This window comes from Pantherophis guttatus, chromosome 4, assembly GCF_059756535.1.
Source record: "Pantherophis guttatus breed Tessera chromosome 4, ASM5975653v1, whole genome shotgun sequence".
NCBI lineage: Eukaryota > Metazoa > Chordata > Lepidosauria > Squamata > Colubridae > Pantherophis > Pantherophis guttatus.
The window spans coordinates 5,753,618-5,779,703 of record NC_142066.1 but is presented as its reverse complement, the minus strand read 5'-3'; the positions used below and the strand labels follow the sequence as shown (position 1 = coordinate 5,779,703).

General features: G+C 44.2%; 1 long non-coding RNA gene across 1 annotated transcript; it reads right to left on the bottom strand.

Moving 5' to 3' along the window:
* Positions 1-1,968: 1,968 nt before the first annotated feature.
* On the bottom strand, positions 1,969-3,970 carry LOC148113615 (uncharacterized). The gene is made up of 2 exons (XR_015734305.1): positions 3,645-3,970; positions 1,969-2,324 (listed from the first exon to the last, which is right to left on the bottom strand). It is a non-coding gene; the product is annotated as an uncharacterized LOC148113615 (long non-coding RNA).
* Positions 3,971-26,086: the final 22,116 nt, after the last annotated feature.

Sequence of the window (26,086 nt, the reverse complement as noted above, 5' to 3'; positions counted from 1 at the left end):
GGACTAGAGGTGACATGGTAACAGTGTCCCAATATTTGAGGGGCTGCCACAAAGAAGAGGGGGACAATCTATTTTCCAAAGCACCAGAAGGCAAAACATGAAGCAATGGTTGAAAATAAAAAAAGAGAGAAGAAACCTAGAACTAAGGAGAAATTTCTTGACAATGAGAACAATTAATCAGTGGAATGGTTTGCCTGTAGAGATTGTGGGTGCTCCATCACTGCAGGCTTTTGAAAAGAGATTGGATGACCATTTGTCTGAAATGGCATAGAGTCTCCTGCTTGGGCAGGTGGTTGGGCTAGACCTCTAAGGTCCCTTCCAACTCTGTTATTCTGTCTTGAAATGACATCTGAAATGTCAAAGTTTTGAGGCAAGGTCTCCTTTTTGTGTTAATACAGATTGTATCCTCTCCTATGGAATTTTGAATAACCCATCAGTGAATTTTGATAGAACGTTTTAAGGACAAATGTGATTGCTTTTTGTTATTTTAATTTGTCCTGATCATCAGATAAGTTTTGGAAGTATTTCTGGAGAACAATTGTTTCTCTACCATGTAGCTTTGCATTTCTGAATGTGGATATCTTGAGAGTTGAATGCCCATTGTGATCTATTTTCCCTTATTACTCAACCTCATGTTCAGTAACTTGAATTAAACATTTATTCCCTCCCTCTCTCCCTTGATTTTATATTTACTACTTGTTGTATCAACTATTTGGCAAATTCAGAGCATTCCCTGATATAGTTGAGCCTTCAGAACTCTCCCTTACTGGACCTTATTGGAGTGTGATGTTTCTATTTATTTATTTATTTTAGAATGGATCATAGCATCTGTACATTATAATAGCTTATTGAGATTCTGCCTTGAGCATTCTCTGGGTTGTTGTTTTTTTTTTGGTTTTTTTTTTTTGTATTAGATATGAATCCTCCAGGAAGGCCTGGAGGAATGTTGTCCATGGGGTCGCGATGGGTTGGACACGATTTCACAACTAACAACAACAACAAAATGAATCCTTGATATTGAAATTAAGTGTAGATTATAGACCTGCAGAGAACAGTGTCACTTTGCCCCAACTGATTGGTCCATGGAGAAACTGTGACTAAGATGAACTTGGCCAAGGGACATAGCTGGATCTGCAATGATGGAACATTTTTCAGTACATAATTACAATTACATGTATTTTGGCTACTTGGACTCTTTGCTGTTGGGCTAAATGGACAACTTACAGAGAAGGGCATTTAAGAATAGAGGAAAGTGGATATGGAGAGACAGTAAAGGATCATTGTCCTTGAACGTGGTGGGTTCAAATCTACACTGAACCCTGAAGCTCACCAGGTTGGAGGAGATACCTCTATTCCATTCTTTTCTCACAGCACAGAGTTGCAATGAGGCTAATTTGGGGTACCTCCCCCTAACCCAGCTAAATCCATGCAGTGGTGGGTTCTAATCAGTTTTACCACTGGTTAGCGATTGCCAAACTTGTGCTTCGCGCAAGCGCATTGAGCAAAAAATCAGCTGAGGCATGGCAATCCACTCTCCCACGCCTTACAACTGAGCTAAAAACAAAGGAATAAAAGTAGGTATAGTGCACAGGTGGGCGGGAGGGCCCAGCTAACGTTTGGAGTGAACCGGTTTGCTCTCCTATCAAGATTTCCGCTACCAGCTCTCCCGAACCGGGGAGAACCAGTAGCAACCCACCACTGAATCCATTGGATTCATACAGAAACATGATGGATGTCATTTTGTTGGATTATCAAAACAGTGACTCGGCCAGATTCATTTGCTGAGATGGGCAGCTGTAGAAATCACAACAACCAACCAACCAAACAACCAAACAATGAAACAACCAACCAGCCAACTGACCAATACAATAAACCAGCCTTAAACCTTGACTCTTTTTTTTTCAGACAGATTGTCCCCTTTCCCCCTTCTAGGTCTCACCCCTAAGGAGAAAAGAACAGAATCTGAGGTATTTCTGAGATGGGTTGCTTTTTATTCATCCAGATGTGAAATGGGTGAGCTGGGAAATCATGAACAGTTTGGTCTGACAGTGCTAGAGGCAAATCTAGGATGGATTGAAACGGAGCAGCTGGTTCATTTTTTACCCTGGGTTTTTGAGATGTTCCTCTGGGTGAACTTCATGGGGAGGGCTTTGTGGACATCACACAAATGAAGTCACCGGTTTCCCAGTCAGCCCTGGGGATATGTTGCTCAGATCCAGTTGGGTAAAAACCAGTTACCCTGCAGATAAGAGACACCGTTGTGCCTGGGTTGAGCTCATCTCGGTGAGGAGGGAAGACAAAGACCTTGGGTGCACTGCGCTTGCCTTGGTAAAGTTTAAGGAAAGAAACACAACAATGTTAGAAAATAGGACAAATTAGTGGCAGCAATGAATGGTTGACCTCTCTTGTTAAACTATGATTCTTTTAGCCATTGTTCACTTATACCACAAAACCATGGTTTGCGGGGCCATTCTATGACTAGAGGCCCACACTGATGCAAAGCCAATTGTGAAGTTTGTTATCCTGGTGTACTAATCCATCCAACATCCTTGGTCTACTAATCTGTCCACCAAGAGGCCTTGGTGGAACAGCGGATTAAAGTGCTATTAAAGTAGCACTTAGCTGCCAGCTGCCTGCAATTACTGTGAGTTCAAATCTCACCAGGCTCAAGGTTGACTCAGCCTTCCATCCTTCCGAGGTAGGTAAAATGAGGAGCTGGATTGTGGGGGCAATAAGCTGACTTTGTATAAAAAAGATCACCGTTTGGGGGAGGGGGGCAAAAGCAGGTATATACAAAAGTATGAAGGCTATTGCTTAACGCATTGTAAGCTGCCCTGAGTCTCCGGAGAAGGGTGGCATATAAATTGAACTAATAAATAAATAAATAAATAAATAAATAAATAAATAAATAAATAAATATTCTGGATTGTTGCTGCCATGTTCTGACCTAGGCTTTCCCGGCAGCACGAAGCCAAGGACTCGTCCCGATAAACCCCTCTTATTTTTTCATTTACAGTGAATTCCTCTCCAGCAAAGTCTTTCTTCTCCCACAGTCTTTCAATACAGTTCACAATTACTGACCTTTATCAGGCTTGGAGAGTGGCCAGGCCGATACCTTTCAGATGCCGCAACACTTCGCAAGAATGCAGGAATGAACTAATTGTCTCCTGCAAACTCCACTCCCGTTTCGCTCCTCTTTTATTCCCTCTGGGAGGGGCCATTCATCGTCCACCTGTGGCCTTACTCCCAAGTCAACCCTTGTTCTTAGCTGTTCCCTTCTCCTGGCAGCTCTGCTCATGAGCACACTGGGGACAGGCTCCAGCTGTTCATCTGCCTCACTGATGTCTGACTCCGAAGGCAGCTGATAACTGGTATATGGCCCTGGCCCCCTCTTTGCCTTTGATGCAGAGCCCTCATCAGAGCCCTCCCCAGACTCCAGGACTGGCCCATGTTCCTCCCCAACCTCCTCACCCTCCAAATCTGCTGCCAGATCTGTTGGCTGGACACAACATGCCAGCCCTCTTCATGTCTCCAAGCTTGCATCACACACCATATGTTACAGAGATTGTCCTACAACGTCTTGGCACAAATGAAAACAAGTCCATTAGTCCCCCTGAGGGAGAACAATGTAATTTCCTCCTTACCTCTGGTCTCGGAAATTGTCTTTGTGACAGGGGTAACAAAGGATGGATGTTCCACCACACAGGTGAAAACCTCTCCCGATTCCCAGTCGTGAGAGTAGACGCCGAGTCTACTCTCAACAGTGTAGGTACCATTTGGTTCTTCTCTCGTTTCAATTGGATCAGGATTCATGTGTCCATTCTTCTCCCGAGACCAGGTAATTTTCAACCCCTGTTCATTTTGCAGATTGTTCACAACACAGCTGATCTTGCTATTTCTATCAATGTACAAGGCTCTTGGTGTTGGAGGCAGAATATATACATTAATATCTCCAGAGGGACAATCGCTTCCACCTAAGGATAAAAAAATTAATGTCAGTTCCTTAGTCAACTCTCATTTCTTCCCCACCCAACAGGCTCTTGATCTGATCTATACTGGAGCTGCTTTTGAGTTTAGTAAATCACATGAAGTGTTAATACTATTTTATAAGGCCTTGGTAAGGCCACATTTGGAATACGGCATGCAGTTTTCGTCACAACAATGTAAAAAAGATGTGGAGACTCTAGAAAGAGTGCAGAGAAGAGCGACAAAGATGATGAGGGGACTGGAGGCTAAAACATATGAAGAACGGTTGCAGGAACTGGGTATGTCTAGTTTAATGAAAAGAAGGACTGGGGAGACATGATAGCAGTGTTCCAATATCTCAGGGGTTGCCACAAAGAAGAGGGAGTCAAGCTATTCTCCAAAGCACCTGAGGGTAGGACAAGAAGCAATGGGTGGAAACTAATCAAGGAGAGAAGCAACTTAGAACTAAGGAGAGATTTCCTGACAGTTAGAACAATTAAATCAGTGGAAAAACTTGCCTCCAGAAGTTGTGAATGCTCCAACACTGGAAGCTTTAAAGAAGATGTTGGATAACATTTTGTCTGAAGTGGTGTAAGGTTTCCTGCCTAAGCAGGGGGTTGGACTAGAAGATCTCCCAGGTCCCTTCCAACTCTGTTATTCTATTCTAAATATAAGTCAATAGCCATAGCACTTAAACTTATATACCATTTCATAGTGCTTTAACGGTCCTCTCGAAGCAATTTACAGAGTCAGGATATTGCCCTCAACCATCTGGGTTCTCATTTTATGGGCCTCCGAGGGATGAAAGGCTGAGTTAAACTGGAGCCAGTCAGGAGATCAAACTCCTGGCAGTCAGCAGTGAGCAAGCCTGCAATACTGCATTTTAACCACTGTGCCACCACCGGCTCCAATTGAGCCAGAAAGAAAAGTTTCCCCTCCCGGTCTAGGGAGATTCTAAGTCATCCAGGTCATGGTTGTCCCAAAGGTGCTTTTTCAAGAGTTAACTGGACTTTTTGGTTTTTCTTTGACAAGGTTTCACTTCTCATCCAAGAAGCTGAAGAGGAGTTGAACATGTTGTGGCCCGCCAGTGGCCAGCGGATCTGGCAGCAGATTCAGACAGTGAGGAGGTTGGGGAGGAACATGGGCCAGTCTTGGAGTCTGGGGAAGGCTCTGATGAGTGCTCTGCATCAGAGGCAGAGATGGGGCCAGGGCCGTCTGACAGTTGTCAGCTACCTTCGGAGTCAGACAACAGTGGGGCAGAAGGATGTTGATAATGTAACTGTCACATGTAAATGCCTTATTCTCTAATGTGTAAATAGTATATGAACGGGGTATCAGGGGTTAATTTATTCTTCACTTCTTAATGTATTCATAATTCACCACTCCCATACTTAGCTCCACCCATTGTATATATAAGGAGCTGTATACACCCTTTTCCTTGCTTCTATCTGTGAATATTCAGTGAATATAGAATGCCTTGTGTAAATAAAGAGAGATATATTTGAACTCTTAACTCTTACTAAATTTATTGAGTCTGATCCTGAAAATATTGCAACAAGCTGGTAGCAGAGGATGGTTAATTGACTCAATAAAAAAATCTATAAAAAAAAATGTCTAAGAGAGATAGGCCCAACACCAGGGCATACAGCAAAGAAATGGAAACGGATCAAGAAATAATCGACGAATCCACAAACGCGATTTCGAGAGAATCCGAAGAATACACCACTGAAGATGAAGAAGTAATAGATGAAAATGATGATCGGGAGGAAATCAAAATAGAAAACAACGAACTCAGGTCAGAGATATTTAAACTATTAAAGAGCCAGAAGAATGATGAAAGCCTCATCGCGAACCTCCAAGATATGCTGAAAAACAGCGGAGCAGCGAGAGAGAAGCACATCACTACTGAAAAACCAAAAGACCCAAAAATAGTGAGTGATATGACTGCAGAAAAAATTACTATGAAGAAGAAAAACGGTGACCCCGCGCGAAATTTTGAATGGCAGCCATCTTGGTTTCAACAGACCTCCAGGGTGAGCGAAGCAGAGCCAATCAGAAAGCTCGATTCAGAATTTCTGGCGTGAAAAACATTACCAGACAACGAAAACGAAAAAGAAAATTCAAACACCTCAGAAGAATCAGAATCGGAAAGTGAAAGTGATTCAACAGATAATCAGATAAAATCAGCAATGAAAACGCTTTTTGCTGCATTTGGGCCAAAACTAAAAATTACCAAAAAGCTAACTAAGAAGCAAGCGAGCAAGCCAATGCCTCAAAATCTACCCGCTCCCATCCTGAATACGAGAGCGACGACGCCCGAACCCAGAGAGCCCTGCCGATACCGCCCCACACCACAGACCGATGCAAGCACCAACGCTCTCAAAAGAAGAAAAAGGACAGCCGACATCGTCAGGACTCCCAAGATCGAGCCAGAGACCGATTCGTCTGAGGAAGAACAGAACGAGCGAGCCGCAACGACGAGAACCTCTCACGACGACTCCAGGGACGAAATGGACAACACGCATGCGCGAGACTACGCAAACGGCCCAGGAAGACATGAATTGCTGAGAAGACCGTGCAGGCTCGTTGCGAGCATCCCCACGCCATTTTGTAACTTTCTGCATTTACGAGAGCACGGACTACCTCAGGTTGTAAGTAATGGACCTAATAATGTCGGAAATTTGCCCAGTGACTTCCCAAAGCTGAGGATAGATGGCATTAATTTACAAGAATGGTATCAGCAGCTCCAGGTTGTCTTTATGAAAGAAAACTTACTGTTTTTTATCACTAGTCCCCCAAAAAGACCTTGGACCCTAAAATTAGACTGTTTACACCATAGAGCATTTTTCTTATTAATTTCTAGTGTATCTCCTGCTATGTACCACAGCATTAAGCAAAATCTGACTGTTTCAGAAATTATTCAATGCATGTTCAATCTATTTCACAGTGACAGTGTAGCTACTACCACAAGGATGTCTAAAGATTTCTTTTCATCTAGGATAAAGCCAGGGGTTTCCATAAGTGAGCGCTTAATATCTTTAAACAAAATAAGAGCTGAATTGCATTTAAGGGGGGAGGTGATTTCAGATCAAACAATGAAAAGTGTTATCATCAACTCACTTGACCCATCATGGGATAATTATATGTCACATTTAGACACAATCAATCTAGGATACTTATCCATAGAAAGTCTATCCAATAAATTAATAGCTGAAGACAATTCAAGGAGGAGTCGCTCTAACAATCACATGGAACACAAACCATATAGAAAAGTAGCTTTTCAAGAAAAATATAATGAAACATTTAGATGCCACAACTGTGGATCTAGGGAACACAATAGAAGAGATTGCCCCAAAATTTCAAAAGAAAGACATAGGTCAGAATACAGAAACAAATACAATTACAGACAGTCTTCCATTGATAGACATAGATATAGAAGCCCGCCAAATTACAAAGAGAATAGAGGGGGCAGAGATAATTCAAAGGATAGAAAATCTGGTTCACTGAATGGATTAAATAAACAAGACAACACTAACATATAGCAATCTGAGAACAATAATTGGCTTATTGATTCTGGAGCAACTAATCACACACCACCAATAACAAAAATATACTATCTTCATTTGTAGAAGATAAATTTGTAATAAAGGTAGCTAACCAAGAAAAAGTTCAAGTATTAGGTAGAGGGAATATAACCTTACCTGGCCTAGGAAAAATAGAGGGGGTATTACTAATACCCGAAATACCTCATAACATACTAAGTGCCATAAAACTAAGCAGGGATTCTGATATTAACATTGTCTTTTCTAAAGGAAAAGTGACCTTGGAGAAAAATAAAACAGATATAGGTACCGTGATTATTAAAGGGGGTCTACCTTATTTAATAACAAAAGAAAAATGGTTACATAACATTGATTCAAATATGGAAGATTGTATTGAAGTAGATGATGAAAACATTAGCAATAGTGACAATGATGAATGTAAAATAGCTCATGATCACAAAGATGCACATAATGAGAAAAAACCAAAAATAGGTAAGCCAATTCATGATGAGTGTGCTCATATTTTACATAGGAAGTTAGGACATGCCAGTTTTCCTGTAGTACAAAAAATGGCTGAACACGCAGAAGGTGTTAAAATAAAAAATTGTGAAAACTATTTGGAATGCTCAGTATGTAAATCTACAAAACTAAAAACTAGCCCCAGACCAAGGAAATCAACTAGGTCAACCAACAAAATTTTTGATTTAGTACACATGGACTTAGTTGGTCCACTAACTCCATCAATCACTTATAGAAAACTTTACTTCTTGACCATAGTGGACGATTACAGTCGCTATGGGTTTGTTTATACATTAAAACACAAAGATGAGACTTTTCAGAAATTTAAAGAATTTTATAAGCGCGTAGAAACACAACACAATACCAAAATAAAACAAATCATGACAGATAGGGGATGTGAATTCATGTCTAAAGAATTCTCCCAATGGCTGAAGGACAAAGGAATGTTACATTACACATCTAGCCCATTTTCTGCATTTCAGAACAGAATTGCAGAAAGGAAGAACTCAACGTTACAAACCATGATTAGATGCACATTGGAAGATGCTGGCTTAAGCAAACAATTCTGGTCAGAAGCCCTACATTATTCCAATTACACACAGAATAGAACCTGGTCCAGCATTGTAAATAAGACACCATATGAAGTGATGTATAATAGGAAACCAAAATTAGCACACATGCACATATTTGGAGTCACTGCAGACGTACACATACCTAAACAATTAAGAAGAAAGGGAGAAAATGTGTCCAGAAGGCTCAGATTTATGGGATATGAGACAGGCACTAAAGGATACAGATTCATTGATAATAATAACAAATTTATAGTTTCCAGAACAGCTGTGTTCCATGAGCAGGCCAACTGGTCTAAAATACATCTTAATGAAATATTTCCAAGTAACAACAAAGATACAAAATCCCAAGAAAAAGGGATTATAGAAAAGCAAAATGACAACAAACATAGAAACAAAACCAAAACATGGACAAATAGCCAACACAAAATAAAGACAGACACACTAACAAAAAAGGAAGCAAGATATTTGCATGATAATAATAGTAAACCTGAAAAAACAATTAGAAGCACCAGAAATCAAATGCCAAATAAATACAAGGATTACATAATGCATATGGATGGTGAATCAACGACACCTAATACATATGAGGAAGTGTTAAAACTTCCTCGTAAAGAAAAAGAAAAATGGGAATTAGCAATGAAAAAAGAGATGGAAAGTTTACAAGGATTAAATGTATTTACACCTGCAATTGCTCCAAAAGACAAAACAATTATTGGTACTAGGTGGATATATAAAATTAAAAACTTAGAGGGAGGCAATACATTATACAAAGCTAGACTAGTTGCACAAGGTTATGCACAGAAATATCCGGAGGACTATACTGACACATATTCCCCCACAGTAAGAACTGAGAGTGTCAAAACAGCTCTAGTAGTAGCATCAGCACTCAATCTCGATGTATTCCAATATGACATACAGACTGCGTATCTACACGCAAAACTAGATAAGGAAATATATGTAAGAGCACCTCACAGTCAATACACAAACAAGAATGAGACTTGGTTGTTAAACAAGAGTTTATACGGGTTAAAACAATCTGGTAAATGATGGTATGATTGTTTAGTAAAAGTACTTAAAACTATGGATTTCAATGCTACTACTGCTGATAACTGTTTCTTTGTTAAAAAAGGTGATAATTATATAGAATTTGTATTGATCTATGTGGATGACATTTTATACATAGGTAAACATAAAGAGAGAAGAGAAACATTTGTAACTAAGCTAAATGAACATTTCTCATTGAAATCTTTAGGCAAAGTAAATAAGTATCTTGGTGTTCAAATTAATAAGACAAAAAGAGGATTCAAACTTACTCAGAGAGATAAGATCATAGAGCTCTTAAACAAATGTAATCTAAGTGATGCCAAACCTTGTGACACTCCTATGCAAACTGATTTCCTAAGAAATGCTGATGAATCATCCCCTGAATTCAAAGATAACACGTTTTATAGATCAGTCATAGGTTCACTTCTTTATATTTCCAACTGGACAAGACCTGATATCGCTTTACCTCTCAATTTATTATCCAGACATGTCAGCAAACCAACAATGTACCATTGGGAAGCTGTTAAAAGGATATTAAGATACTTGAAAAATACATTAGACTTTTGTTTGATGTTAGAACCTAATAATGTTAAGGAACCAAACCTCACATGTTACGCAGATGCGGATTGGGCTGGAGACACCTCATGTAGAAAAAGTACATCCGGTTATGTATTCCTCCTAAATGATTGTCCAGTTTACTGGTACACTGGCAAACAAGAATTAGTGGCCACTTCAACAACAGAGGCAGAATATGTTTGTTTATCTAAAGCTGCAAATAACCTTGTATGGTTTAATGATTTAATTTCAGATGTTTGGAAAAAACCTGCTTTACCTTTTGTTATGCATGAAGACAATAAAGCAGCTATTGAAATATCTAGATCTGACGCCATTGGACAAAGGTCCAGACATATAGATATAAAATTTAAACATGTGAGACAATTATCTCAAGATGGATTTATCAGAGCAGTGCATTGTGAAACATCAGAACAATTAGCTGACATACTGACAAAGCCTCTACCTTCTAAGCAGCATAAATACTTGACTTCCAAGTTATATGTCCTGTATTGTCCTGAATCTGAATGTAATTGGTGTAGCTTAGCGAATCGGCATTTAGAGGGGGATTTGTCACATGTAAATGCCTTATTCTCTAATGTGTAAATAGTATATGAACGGGGTATCAGGGGTTAATTTATTCTTCACTTCTTAATGTATTCATAATTCACCACTCCCATACTTAGCTCCACCCATTGTATATATAAGGAGCTGTATACACCCTTTTCCTTGCTTCTATCTGTGAATATTCAGTGAATATAGAATGCCTTGTGTAAATAAAGAGAGATATATTTGAACTCTTAACTCTTACTAAATTTATTGAGTCTGATCCTGAAAATATTGCAACAGTAACTATAGGGGTCTTCCGCCTAGCTCTGCAAGCTTTGAAGACGCTCTTTTACGAGCGCCCGTTCTCTGGTTCCATAAAAGCCCCAGAACAGCCGAAAAACTGCTGTCTGGAGGCTTGGAACACTCTCCCCAGGCAAAGGGGAGAGAGAAGAGTCAACAGACGGAGGTAGAGCCCCCCAAGTGCACTAGGAGAAATCCTGGGGCGCAAAGGGTGTGGGCTTCCTATTGAAGCCTGTCAAGCCCCTCCGGACCAGAGACGACTCCGCTGAAGCGGAGCTAGAAGCTGCGACCAGAATCTGCAGAAAATCAATGGGGGGACTTTTAACATCTTTACTTTGATAGCAGACAGAGCAAATCAGGAGAAAACAAAAGGAAACTTGCAAGTAACACTTTAACTCCGTTTTAATATGCAGAAAATGGCGCCTGAGGGCGGGAGGAGGAAACTACCAGGGAAAGTGCTCGTTAAGGCTTGTTAATGTTTCCAACAGTAATACAGCTACTGGATTACACCCTAAGAGAAAGTTTTAAATGGAAGCGGCCAGGAAAAGAATTTGGTATTGAGGAAAAGAATTTGGTACTGATTTTAACTAAAATCTGGTTTTTATACTGTGTGAAAAAGAGTTGAATTGTTGTCCTGATAGCTGGATAAATACAAAGTGGCTGAAATATGGCTGACAACAGGGCTAGTGAATCAGCAAATTCCCAAGCCGTGACTGTCCAGGCTTTTCAAGAATTTCTAGACATTTTTACCTCAGCCCTGTTGAATACAATCGAAAGGGCTTTTTCAAAAAATAGCTCGGGAAAATATAAGCAGTTGTTAGGGGGACAGCAGGAAATTATTCAGAGGAATTTGTTTTTGGAAAATCAGGAAATGGACAGGATTAAGAGACTGGCTGGTACAGCTGAAACAAAGGTTTTGGTGGACGTTTCCATTCAAATGACAGAAAAGCAACAAATAGTTTCTTTATTGCAAGCTGACAATCTTTATGGCAACAAATTTTGGCTATATGGACAAAGAAATGGATTGAATGATTATACAAGCAAGAAGAGAAAAAATGAGGATTTCAAGTTAGAAAATGCGACCTCAAGAAGAGAGCGAGTATTTCAGAAACATCAACCTCAAATCACCATTTTAAAAGTTTCCAAAATAAAACTAGGGGGACTGTTGAAAGAATTTATAAAAAAAAAAGGATTGGAAAAAATATAGAAAGAAGTGAAGAACAGAAGATTAAGAAAGATATATTCCTGTGGATTTTGAAATTGGCATCGGGCAAATATGTGTTTTAATGGTATTAAAAGATTTTTAAAATGTTTAACATAAGGTTACATTATTTTACAAGATATATGAGATAAATTGCATAAGCTTTTAAGATGTCTAACCCTTTGAAGCGAAGAGGATTAATGTTAAATTCAGAATTTTATTGCAAAATGATAATTAGTTTTGGATAGTTAAGGATTGTTCTCTAAAAAGTTAGAGGTATTAAGACAGTTAATTGAAAAATTGAAAGATACCCTACTGTAGATTCTGAAATTTATATTTGGTAAATAAGTGTTTTAAAGGTATTAAGAGATTTTTAAAATGCTTAACATGAGACTATATTATTTTAAAAGATATATGAGATAAAATGTGTAAGATTTCAAGATGAAAATTTTTTCTTTTTTTCTGGTATAGAAATGGAATTTATTCATGATTTCTACTGTTTGTAAGACTGCTAAAGTATCGGATTATACATCAAGAAAAAGTTTTTTTTTATAAGTAGGAAGAATGAATTTAATTTAATTGGAGGGTAAAAACACCCCACACAAACACTGTGGTGCAGGAGGCTGACTAGGCCATGCCCACCATGGCCATACCCACCCAGTAACCAGGCACAGAACCCCTTGCTAAATTTTTTGAAGTCCACCCCTGCATTGAAGACCATACTGAAGCTATGAGTGGTACAAAATGGAACGTTGTGAGCAGCAATGGGGACTTTACATTACATTCAAGCATCCCCAGAGCTACCTGAGGTGCAATGGTTGCCAGTAGGAATCTGGGTACAATTTAAGATGGCGGTCATCTTCTATGAAGCTCTTTCCAGCAGTGCCCAAGTAGGTCATCTGAAGGTCATGTATCCGGGGAGCAAGAAGCAGAAGAGAAGATTGGGAAATTCCTCTGGGCCACTTTGTTAAATGATCATTAATACATGAAATAGGGACACGTCAACTGTTGAGTTGTGCCAGCAAAACAAACGCGTCTCCTCCATTGTGTCTTGCTTCTCGCTGGAGACATTTGGCACGAGGGCTTTAGTGACATAACAAAAGTACAGTGTTCGGAGAAAAGACGTGATGTGCTGCAGATATTCATCAGTAAATATCATTTGTGTTGACAAATGAATAATCCCCTTTTACAGACCTGACCTCTTTGTCCTTCCTGAAACAATTCTACTCAACACATTCTCGACATGACGCTATGGTTTTAATTTGTGAACAGAGGTTTTTGATTGGGAGCTGAGCTGGTGGGGCAAGTAGGTATGGGAGAAGGTGGCACTAGGCTAGTTTGTTTGAATGACCACCGGTCCCCGATAGGCCTCGACTTCCCAAGATCGTCAGTCAAAGGGTTGAAATGATCCTGTGACCCCTGAGGACATGGACAGGATTCTGGGTAAACTGAATGTGACCACATGTTTGTTGGACCCGTGCCCCTCCTGGTTAGTACTGGCTTCCCAGGAGGTGACGCGAGGCTGGCTCCAGGGAATTATAAATGCTTCATTGGGCGAGGGTGTCTTTCCCGCCGCCTTCAAAGAGGAGGTGGTGAAACCCCTCCTCCGGGTCCAGGGAAGAAGCCTTCCCTGGACCCGGCAGTATTGGCTAACTATGGTCCAGTCTCCAACCTTCGCTTTGTGGTGAAGGTTGTCAAGAGTGTGGTTGCGTGAGAGCTCCCCCAGTACCTGGATGAAATGACGTATCTAGATCCGTTCCAGTCGGGCTTCAGGCCTGGGTACAGCACGGAAACGGCATTGGTCACGTTGGTGGATGATCTCTGGAGGGCTCGGGACAGGGGTGCTCCTCTGTCCTGGTCCTGTTAGATCTCTCAGCGTCTTTTGATACCATCGACCATGGTATCATGCTGCACCGGTTGGAAGAGTTGGGGGTGGGAGGCACCGCATTACGGTGGTTCTCCTCCTTTCTCTATGACCGGTCGCAGTCTGTGTTGACAGGGGGGCAGAGGTCGACCCCGAGGCCCCTTATATGTGGGGTGCCACAAGGATCGGTCCTCTTGCCCCTTTTGTTCAACATTTATGTAAAGCCGCTGGGTGAGATCATCCGTGGTTTCAGGGTGGAGTACCATCAGTACATTGACAACACCCAGCTGTACATCTCCACCCCAGACCACCCCAACGATGCCCTTGAAGTGATGTCCCGGTGCCTGGAGGCCGTATGGATCTGGATGGGGAGAAACAGGCTCAGGCTCAACCCATCCAAGACCGAGTGGCTGTGGTTTTCGACGTCCCGATATAGTCAGCTGGTGCCATCGCTGACTATTGGGGGCGAATCATTGGCCCCCACGGAAAGGGCTCGCAACTTGGGTGTCCTCCTGGATTCATGGCTGTCTTTAGAAGAGCACTTGACGGCCGTGACCGGGAGGATTTTTCATCAGGTTCGCCTGATTCGCCAGTTGCATCCCTTTCTAGATCGGGACTCCTTACTCACGGTCACTCATGCCCTCGTCACCTCCCATCTGGACTACTGCAATGCTCTCTACATGGGGCTCCCCTTGAGGTGCACTTGGAGGCTCCAACTGGCGCAGAGTGCGGCCGCGCGGGTGGTGATGGGAGCGACGTGGCGCTCCCATGTAACTCCTCTCCTGCGCGAGCTGCACTGGCTCCCGGTGGTCTTCCGAGTGCGCTTCAAGGTTTTGGTTATCACCTTTAGAGCGCTCCATGGCTTAGGACCTGGTTATTTACGGGACCGTCTGCTACCACCAATAGCCTCCCACCAACCAGTACGCTCCCATAGAGAGGGGCTCCTCTGGGTGCCGTCGGCCAAACAATGTCGACTGGCGGCCCCCAGGGGGAGAACCTTCTCTCTGGGGGCACCTACTATATGGAACAAGCTCCCCCCAGAGATACGGAGGATCCCGGATCTGCGCACCTTCCGTCACGCGCTCAAAACTTTCCTATTTCATCAAGCCGGCCTGACCTAAGTCTTTCCCCTTTTTAAATGGAAATTTTAAATTTGGTTTTAAATTATTGGGGTTTTAAATTTGTTCAGCCAAATTATTTAATTCGTTTTAGTCTATTTTAAATTTTGTATTTATATGTTTTATTCAATGGCTGTTCACCCCCTGAGTCCTTCGGGAGTAGGGTGGTATACAAATTCAATAAAATAAAATAAAAATAAATAAAATAAAATAAATGCTACTGGTTCATCCAAACCACTGAATTTCACCACTGGTCAGACATTCTGTTATAATAAAATAGTTTTGTTTGAGCCTAATTGTGTCCTGTAATGACAAATTGAGCTTAGGTGACAACACTTCTTTCCTTCCTTCCTTCCTTCCTTCCTTCCTCCCTCCCTCCCTCCCTCCCTCCCTCCCTCCCTCTATTTTATATTAGCCATTTGGCTTTCTATAAATTATTTGACAAAGTCGTTGTATTCCTTGACATGGTCTCTCTTGTTCGGTCCCTGAGTTTGACGCTTCCATTTATTATCACTTAATTTTGATCGTAGCAGCCTTATATTATAACGGCTTACTAAGATGCTCCTTTGAGAACATTTTGGCTTTTTTGTATTGGATGAGTCTCCTTGATATTGAAATTGATTACAGATTATACACCTGCAGAAAATTGTGTCATTTTGCCTCAATTACCGTGTTTCCCCAAAAATAAGACATCCCCTGATAATAAGCCCAATCGGGCTTTTGAGTGCATGTGCTAAAATAAGCCCCCCTCAAAATAAACCCTCACCCAAAAATAAGCCTTCCCTGAAAATAAGCCCTCCCAAAAAATATTTAAATGCATGTGCAGCCAGTCCCTGCCATTTCCTCTGGTTAGGCTTAGGGAGACAGAGCTGGAAATCAAGAGGAGCCCCGTCTTGCTCCTATCTTTAAGCGGTGGCCTGCTCTGGCTCTCCAGTTTCTGCCTGCCTTCCTGAGGGTCTGCGAGAGAGGCCCCCTGGACTTAGGCGGGTTTATTTTAATGCCAGGTCCATAGTTAACAAAGCTCCCCTCATCAGGGAACTGATCGAGGAGGAAAATGCGGACCTGGCTTGCATTACGGAGACCTGGCTGGGCTCGGAGGGGGGTGACCCTCTGACTGAACTTTGCCCGTGGGTTTCCAGGTGCTACTCCAGCCGAGGGCCCAGGGGAGGGGTGGGGGGGGTGGCGGTGGTTATCAGGGAGACCCATGGTCCATGGGAGGTCACTGCTCCTCAGATAGACGGGTGTGAATCTCTCCTCATGAGATGGGGTCCACAAGGTCAGTGGGGTCTGTTGATTACGTACCTATCTCCCAGCTACATATCATCAGCCCTGCCCAGGCTGCTGGATGCCCTATCGGGGTTGGTGGTGGAGTTCCCCAGACTTATTGTTCTGGGGGACTTTAACCTACCATCCCTGGGTGGGGCGTCAGGAGCAGCCAAGGAGTTCATGGCTTCCATGGTAGCTATGGACCTGACTCAAATAATTCAGGGCCTGACTCATGTGGGGGGACACACACCCGATCTGGGTTTTATCTCGGAGCAGTGGCATAGTGAGTTCGGTGGGGATATGCCAGTTATCTACCCCCTGTCATGGACCGATCACTATCTCCTTTGGCTGGGCTTCCATTACGCCACCCCCTACCGCCGGGAGTCAGAACCAACCATCTGGTTCCACCCCAGGCACCTGATGGACCCCGAGCGGTTCCAGACGGAGCTTGGGGATATCCCTGTCTCACTGTCAAGTTTCCGAAAGATTCTCCCTCCCTCCTGCTCATGGCAACTTGAAAGCTTTGCAAGTTGACACTCACTTTCCCATGCCCCGGTCGAGACCCTGGTGGATGCCTGGGAAAAGGCGGCCACTGGGGCTCTTGACCAGGTCATGCATTTGTAGCCTCTGACCCGACATAGATCCCGGTTGGCTCCTTTTTTTACGGAGGAGCTCCGGGAGATGAAATACCGGAGGAAAGGCCTAGAGAGCTCTTGGAGGTCCAGCCATTCCGAGTCTGACCGAACCCAGTTGAGATCCTTTTTACGGGCTTATCTGGTGGTGATGGAGGCAGCGAAGCGCTCTTACTTCGCTGCCCTCATCGCGTCCGCAAATAATCACCCGGCCGCCCTGTTTAGGGTCTCACGCCCTCTTTTGAATTGGAGGGAGTGGGAGGACCCTATGCAGGGATGGGCTGAGGAGTATATGATCTCTCAACGTCTTTTGATACCATCGACCATGGTATCTTGCTGTGGCACCTCGAGGGGTTGGGAGTGCGAGGCACTGTTTTACGGTGGTTCTCCTCCTACCTCTCAGGACACTCGCAAGCGGTGTTGGCGGGGGGGCAGAGGTCGACCCCGAGGCCCCTCACATGTGGGGTTCCCCAGGGATCGGTTCTCTCTCCCCTGCTGTTTAACATCTATATGAAGCCGCTGGGGGAGATCATCCGTGGTTTTTGTGGTGGGGTATCATCAGTATGCTGATGATACCCAACATTTTGTATCCACCCCGAATTAGCCCAGTGATGCCCTCGACGTGATGTCCCGATGCCTGGAGGCGATGTGGCTCTGGATGGGGAGGAACAGGCTCCGACTCAACCCTTCCAAGGCGGAGTGGCTGTGGTTACTGGCGTCTCGGTTCCAAGGGAATATTCCATCTTTGGTCATAGGGGGAGAGGTGTTGCCCCCTGTGGATAGGGCGTGCAACTTAGGCGTCCTCCTGGATGCATGGTTGACCTTAGAAGACCATGTCATGACCGTGACCAGGGGGACATTTGCCCAGATTCATCTGCTGCGCCAGTTGCGCCCCTACCTGGATCGAGATGGAATCAGCTCCCCTGGGAGCTTCGGGTGGCCCCCGACCTTCGCTCTTTCCGCCGTGACCTTAAAACATGGTTGTTTCGCCAGGCTGGCCTGGACTGAAGGGGTTTTAATGGGAATTTTAGATTCTTTTATTGTTTGAATTTTAATTTGGACTTGTTGCTTATTGCTGTGAGATGCCCTGAGTCCTTGTGCAGAAAGGGCGGCATATAAGTCTGATAAATAAATAAATAAATAAATAAATAAATAAATAAATAAATAAATATAATAAGACAACCCCCCCCCCAATAAGGCCAAGCATTTATTTCAGGGTTCAAAAAAAATAAGACAAGGTCTTATTTTGGGGGAAACACAGTAATTGGTTCATGGAGAAACTGTGTGTCACAGGCGGTTGGCCAAGGGATGTGACTGGATCTGGGAGGATGGGACATTTTTCAATAAATAATTACAATTACACGTATTGCAAATACTTTGACTTTTTGTTCTTAGGCTAAGTGGGCAACCTACAGAGAAGGGCATTTAAGAATAGAGGAAAGTGGATACGGAGCAGACAGTAAAGGATCATTGTCCTTGAATGTGATGGGTTCAAATCTACATTGAACCCTGAAGCTCACCAGGTTGGAGGAGATGCATCTATTTCCATTCTTTTCTCACAGCACAAGGCTGCACTGAGGCTAATTTGGGGTATCCGTGCATAACCCAGCTAAATCCATTGGCCTTTCGTGGGATTCATACAGAAAAATGATCAACTCCATTTTGTTGGATACTCAGTTCGGTGATCTGCCCAGATTCATTTGCTGAGTTGGGTGCAGGGGTGGGCTGCTGAGGGTTCTCAGGGGTTCGGGAGAACCTCTGGCTAAGATTCTGTGCAGTTTCGAGAACCCCCAAATATCCTGCGCTGCCCACCCTGCCCTGCCACTCCAGGGAGTCCCCACACGGCCCGTTTGGGATGCAGGTAAGAGCAGGGTGTGCGCAGAGGCTCAGGGAGGGCAAAAATGGACCTACTGAAATTTCAGGAAGTCTGGAAATGGGCCTGTTTCTGGCCTCCAGAGGGCCAGAGCGTGGGGAGGCTGTTTTTGCCCTCCCAGAGGCTGCATATAGCACTTGAACCACTGTGCCACCACAGCTCTTAAGGAATAGAGATGCCAGAGGACATCAGAAATTCCAATGTAGTCCATGCATCATCATTAGTTCTCACAATAAGCCAGATTTTGTTTGTGTTTTGAAGTGGCCCGGTGAGCCAGAGTGGAGAATGGGGACAGCTGTGGGATCTGGAGACTGCCAGGACTGGGACCTGTTGCGCCCAATGCGAAGCCAATCTTTAACTACTGTAGGCTCCCGGAGCATTTTGAATGGATGAAAGTGGGAAGTTACGCACCCACCTCCCAACCTCTTGAGGTGAGAAGGAGATTAGCGCAACCTACATTCACCTTCCCTGATCCGGGACCTGGAGGGGAAATTAGTAGGACGCAGATGCCAGGAGTGAAACAAGTGGATCAGCACAGCCTGGCCATCCTGCAGCTGTGAGATACTAAATTCAGCCAACATATGAAATGCAAAAAACCCCTTTTGGGGGCCCTCGCCCGCTTACCTTTGTGCTACCTCTTGCTGAGAGTATACCACCAGGCTGGGGATTTTGTCCCGGCCAGGGGTGGGTCTAGTGCCAGGGGTATCCAGCACTGTCTGTTCCAAGCTTCCAGGGATCCCCATGGCCCCAATATGTCCCAACAATCCCGGCACCACAGGGGGGACTAATCCAGTAGCCAGCTGGAGTGCCCCACCTCTCTCCAGCCCAGCAAGCAGTTCAGCGGCTGGGCCCCCTCCCACAACAGCCAGCTGGAGTACAGCAACCAGGAGCAGCTCCGCAACAAGTTCCAGCTCACCCAGCCGCTGACAGGGCCCCTCCACCCGCAAGGCCAACACCACCCCGCTTCAGAGCAACCTTTGATGGTACTCCTGCCAAACTGGCTTATTTCCTCAAAAGGGTCTGGGCCAGTGGTGAAATCTAAAATTTGTTACTACTGGTTCTGTGCGTGTGGCTTGGTGGGGGGTAATGTGACTGGGTGGGCGTAGCCAATTTTTTTTTTACTTTTAAAACCATTTTTTACATGTAAAACCATGTAAAAAATGCTTTCAAAGGGCTCTGACAATCCCAGCTGAGTTGTCTGATCATCAGAGGGTTTTTAAAAAATCCTCTGCTGATCAGACAACTGATCTGGGATCGTCAGAACTTGGATCGTCAGAGCCATTTAAAAGAAAAAACTTTTTTTCTTTTAAATGGTTCTGACGATCCAAGCTGAGTTGCCCGGCAGACAACTCAGCCGGGATCGTCAGAGCTTGGCTCGTCAGAGGCATTTAAAAGAAAAAAAGCCTCTGATGATCGAGCAGCTGAGCTGGGCATGGGGGTCGGGGGCAGGGATTTTTGCTACCTGTTCTCCGAACTGCCCGCCACCATCGCTACCTACTCACCCGAGCCGGTCCGAACCGGGACCATTTCACCCCTGGTCTGGGCCCATGTGGATCCGTACGTGAGAGGCAAGCAGAACTGCCAGAAATAATAGATTCTGGCTGCACCAGATGTCTAATTGGACTTCCAGTTGTTGAACAATTGGGGATCAGAACAGCAGCCTTAAAGCATCCAATTAAATTTCACCAGGTGAAATTAGAAATCAGAAGGCATCATGAATTTATACAATGTATAGTAACCCCAAAAATGTCAGAATCTGTCATACTGGGCTTGGCTTGGCTGGACAAATGGGCCCCCACCATCAAATGGGAAGATGGATACCGAACAATCAGAATAAGGGTTGGCCCATTACCCCCTGGCCCTCCTTCCAAAGAGCAGCCTGTCCATAATGGCCAGCTGCCAGAAACAGCAGCGGCTTCCAGACGAACACCAGATTCCTAAGGTATATACAGACTTAGCTGAAGTTTTCAGGGAGGAGGAATGTAACCTCTTCCCCCCTCATCGGCCCACAGATTGTGCCATTGAATTAGAACTGGGAGCCAAATTGCCAAAACCCAGGATGTACTCCATGACACCTGCTGAAATGACTGAGTTTAGGAAGCACATTGACACCAACCTAGCCAGAGGATTCATCGAGCCTGCGAAATCCAGGGTGGCCGCCCCAGTATTGTTTAAAGAAAAAAAAAATGGTACACTGAGATTGTGTGTAGATTTTAGGGACATGAACTGCATTTGCATACAAAATACCTAGCCCCTACCACTAATGAAAGACTTGCTCAACCACTTGTCAAAAGGCAAGATTTTCACCAAGCTGGATCTAAGGGAAGCCTACTACCAGGTTTGCATAAGGGAGGGAGATGAATGGAAGACTGCTTTTAACTGCCCCCTGGGCAGTTCCCAATTCCAGGTCATTCATCCCATCGGAAATCACCGACACCAAGTCCGGGTCTGACTTGTATTGGTCTCCACATGTATGAATCCACGTACGGATCCACATGGGCCCAGACCAGGGGTAAAATGCTCCCAGTTCAGACCAGCTCGGGCGAGTAGGTAGTGATGGCAGCGGGCAGTTCAGAGAACCGGTAGCAAAAATCCCTGCCACCGCCACCACCCCCCATGCCCAGCTGAGCCACCCGATCATGAGAGGCTTTTTTTCTTTTAAATGCCTCTGACGAGCAAAGCTCTGACGATCCCGGCTGAGTTGTCTGCCAATCAGGCAACTCAGCTTGGATCGTCAGAGCCTTTTAAAAGAAAAAAAGAGTTTTTTTTCTTTTAAATGGCTGTGACGATCCAAGCTCTGACGATCCCAGAGAGTTTTTAAAAAACCCTCTGATGATCAGGCAACTCAGCTGGGATCGTCAGAGCCTTTTGAAAGCATTTTTTTTACATGGTTTTACATGTAAAAAATGGTTTTAAAAGTTAAAAAAAAATTGGCCATGCCCATCCAGTCACATTACCCCCCCACACCAAGCCATGCCCACAGAACCGGGAGGGGGCCCAGCCACTGAGCTGCTTGCTGGGCTGGAGAGATGGGGGCACTCCAGCCGGCTGCTGGATTAGTCCCCCCTGTGGTGCCGGGATCATTGGCCCATATTGGGGCCATGGGGATCCCTGGAAGCTTGGAACAGATGGCGCTGGATACCACTGGCACTGGACCCACCCCTGGCTGGGACAAAATCCTCAGCCTGGCGGTATACGGTCAGCAGGAGGTAGCACAAAGGCAGGCTGGCATGGGCCCCCAAAAGGGGGGTTTGCATTCCGTATGCTGGCTGTGTTTGGTGTCTCACAGCTGCAGGATGGTCAGGCTGCACTGATCCACTTGTTTCACCCCTGGCCGGGTAGAGGGGCGTCTGCACCCTACTAATTCCCCCTCCAGGTCCCAGATCAGGGAAGGTGAATGTAGATTGCGTTAATCTCCATCTCACCTCAAGAGGTTGGGAGGTGGGTGTGTAACTTCCCATTTCCATCCGTTCAAAACACTCCGGGAGCCCAGTTAAGGATTGGCTTCGCATTGGGAGCAACAGGTCCCAGTCCCGGGAGTCTCCAGATCCCACAGCTGTCCCCATTCTCCACTCTGGCTCACGGGGCGACTTCATTTCCCCTCCTGGAGCTGGGTCAGACTGGCAACTCTTCCAGGAATCTGACGCCTTGGGCCGAGCCCCCAGCCTTCGGGCTTCCTCTGCAGCCTCAATGGCTCGTACCATTTCCTCAGAAGGAGAAAGCAAGGAGTCCGTAAATCCTTGAACATCCGTCCCCACGGCCCCCTCTACGATTTCTCCTTTCTCCTCCATCTTCACTGAGTCTTCACACCACCCGAGGTTTAGGTAGATGCTGGGGCTCAGCACCCCTGACAGCCCCCTTACGGGGTGCCATTAGGCTTTAAGAGAGATTTAGGTTAATCTCAGCATTCCAGAAAACCCCAACTCCAAGTAAAGACGCAGAAGCAAGCATTATCCAAAGTTCAAATTATTCTCTTTGGACTCAGCACTCCAACCACTCCTTCCCAAGATGCCGGATCGCCCTGACCTTAACCGACAGGAAGAATGCTATTACGTCTATAGTCAACCCCTCTACTAAATCCCCCCTCCTACTTTCCCACACATGAGAAGGTAGCAGCATGGAAGCTTCCCACCTAATATGGCTTCCAAAGCTGATATATATATATATATATATATATATATATATATATATATATATATATATATATATATATACAAACACACATATCTATACATATATATATATATATACATACTTACATATACATATACATACGTACATATATACATATATTGCGAACTATCCTAAAAATACGAGTTTCGGGTGTAGCTATAAAAAAGAGACAGACATCACAATCTCTGGAACTTAAAATATATTAACCACTTTGCTTTCGTTAGCCTCTGCTAACATCGTCAGATGTAAAAACTGTAAAAGATGTAAAAAATATCTCCACCATTGAGGAGATATTCGCCTTTATACATCATTGATCAATTTGGCCATTGCGCGCATGATTGGCTCGTCCACTTGCCTCCCACCTATAATTAACTCTGTTGTTTTTACTTCAGGCATGTTAATCGATGGAGGCTTAGCTGCTGTTGCTTTCTCCCCTTATCGTGCACCGCTTGGATTGCCCACCCCTAGGGAATAATGCTGAGCTGTCAGCTATTGCGTTAACGGCATTCTCTCCGGCTCCCTCCCACACACCGCCACTCTTCCGCCTCACAGGGACATTTGATATAGTAACCAAGTTGGTTTGTTGTTTTGCCTGTGATCTTGTGACTGGCTTGGCTCGTTCCTCATTACCCATAACTAATTTGGGTTGAAGCTGCTCTCCTGGCACCTTTGGCATTCGGCCCGGGCTGGCTATACCTCCACAGGACAAATCTGCATGTCCAAAGGGCATGGTTTTCCAAGCCTGGTTTTCCAACAATAACTCCATCAATAACAGTGGTGAAATCCAAATTTTTTTCCTACCGGTTCTGTGGGTGTAGCTTGGTGGGTGTGGCGGGGGAACGATACTGCAAAATCTCCATTCTTACCCCACTCCAGGGGAAGGATACTGCAAGAGTCTTCTACGCATATGCAGAGGGTAAAAAAACAGGACGTAATGATGTCCCAGTGGGTGGGCATAGCCTCCCGCTGCCGGCGCTACCAGTTCAGCGAGCTGGATAGAACCAGGAGGATTTCACCGCTGGGTTAGGGACCCCTGTTCTAAGCTAATGAACTAATCTATGACAAAGAGAAATTTAAGTGTGGTCACAGTTAAACATGATAAAGAATCTGTACTAAATATTCTCCTCACTCCTTTTCTTTTTCTTTTCACATTGTTCAGATGGAAAATCAAAAGCTCCCTCTGTCTACGTTCTAATACCTCCAGTTTAACAGCTGAATTTGAGGAATGTGGATATCATCAGAGCCCTCCTAGAAGGTTTATTTCCACTTATGCAATGGCTCGAGAACAAGCAGCTAATGAGCCAATCAGCATACGTCACAGGTCACCCATCTTAGAGTCTAAGGCAGGGCTGTCAAACTCAAGACCATGAGGTGCTTAGATCTGGCCCGTGGGGTCGCCCTGGAAACAGCAAAGAACCGGTTCGTGCTGCCTCTGCCAGTGAAAACTGAGATCGGGAGGGCCGCAGGCGCTCCTCCCAAGCTCCATTTTCACTGGCAGAGAGTTGCAGGAGTCTGTCGCAGCTGAAAATGGAGCTCACGAGGACGGCCGGTGGCCCTCCCGAGCTCTGTTTTCACCGGCAAAGGGATGCAGGAGGCCATCGCAGCTGAAAACGGAGTTTGAAAGGGCCAGGGGCAGTACTCCCAAACTCCGTTTTTCCTGGCAGAGGGTTGCAGGAGGTCGTTGCAGCCAAAAATGGAGTTTGCGAGCTTGTTTTCGCTAGGAGACCACTCAGGGCACCACAAGCGCCCCCAACACGAGTGACGTCAGACTGGCCACACCCACCCTGACCACATCCACCCCGGTCCCCCAAGGTCAAACACAACCCTGATTCAGCCCTCAATGAAATCGAGTTCTAGGAAGAAGACACAAAAGATGTACTCAGATGATACACTGACTGAGTGATTATGTATTGTATGTATGTTTGTCTATAAAATAAAATAAAAGTTTATATATAAAAAAAATGAAATCGAGTTTCACACCCCGGTCTAAAACATCCAATCAGTATTATGCCGACAGCAGGTTGACCATCAGTAAACAGGAATGGAGTTCTGGAGATCCCTTCACTTGCCTGGTGAGCCATGAAGCCTTGCCCTACCACTCAATTCAGATGCCTATAAGTAAGAACATGGGTAAAGGAAGAACATAGTAAGTAAGAACATGGGTAAACCATCTGTGGTTGACCTCCCCTTCGCCTTCTCTGATACCAACAACATTTGCTTCTAACGGTCAACCTAATTTCTTTTGTGAAACCTTAATTCGGTCTGTTCCCACCAGTGTCGGTTTCCTCTGCTTATTATTGATACTTGATAAATATTTTACAATAAAACATATTCCCAAAAACAAAACAAAACAAAATCTGACTTATTCTGAGAAATAATTATGATGCCCGGACTATATTGGAATTTCTGACTTTCTCTGGCATCGCTATTCCTTAAGAGCTGCGGTGGCCAAATGGAAAAGATGGGCTTTGGTAGGAAATTTATACAGGCAATTAAAGCTATTTATTTTAAACAGACGGCAAAAGTCATGATAAATGGAGAATTGACTGATCCTATTGAAATAGAAAAACACACTAGACAAGGATTTATTTTATTTATTTATTTATTTTTGAATTTGTATACCGCCCTACTGAAGGACTCAGGGTGGTGAACAGCCAAATAAAATACATATAATACAAATGTTAAAAAACCATTAAAATACAATTAAATAATTGGCCCAGAAAACAAAATTTAAAACACCCCAAATTCATAAGACAAATTTAAAATTTAAAAATTTTTAAAATTTTTAAAAACAGTTTAAAAGAGAGGTTAGGCCAGGCTGGCCTGCTGGAAAAGAAATGGTTGATGGCACTGCGGAAAGCACGCAGGTCCGGGATCCTTCGTATCTCCGGGGGGAGCTCGTTCCAGATGGCGGG